Below are 514 nucleotides of genomic sequence, written 5' to 3' on the forward strand. Positions count from 1 at the left end.
GTAATGTGGAAATGCTTCTGTGATGAATTCAGTACTGTACTTATTTCAGTCCCAATGTTAAATAAAGGGTGGGCCTTGTTGATCAAATTTAGAACAGGAATGAGAATGCTGTGCATGTCTTCTGTTGATGCATACAGAATTTGATGCGGTGCTGACTCTGGTTCCTTTTAATTGGTAAAACTGGGTCTGACAGCGTGACTCCAAAATGCCCTTATTTCTCCAGCTATTTCTGAAAGACAGTGTCTGAGGTTGTGTGAGAAAATACCTGCCTTCAGTGAGATATTTCTAATGAGATCCTCACTGTGATCGTCCCAAACATAGCCTCTGGTTATTAGTCACCATTACGCTTCAACCAGAGGTTTTCACAGCAGAAGGTTGGAAAGTGATGTTGTGCATTCTGCCAGGCACACCTGGGGGCTGCTGGAAGCGAAGCATTTGATGAAGCTCATGGTTAGCTTGATGTTGCTTCTTTTTGTATGCTTGAGTGCAAGCTTTTTGTTGTGTTGTTTTTTTT

Source organism: Meleagris gallopavo, chromosome 13, assembly GCF_000146605.3.
Source record: "Meleagris gallopavo isolate NT-WF06-2002-E0010 breed Aviagen turkey brand Nicholas breeding stock chromosome 13, Turkey_5.1, whole genome shotgun sequence".
NCBI lineage: Eukaryota > Metazoa > Chordata > Aves > Galliformes > Phasianidae > Meleagris > Meleagris gallopavo.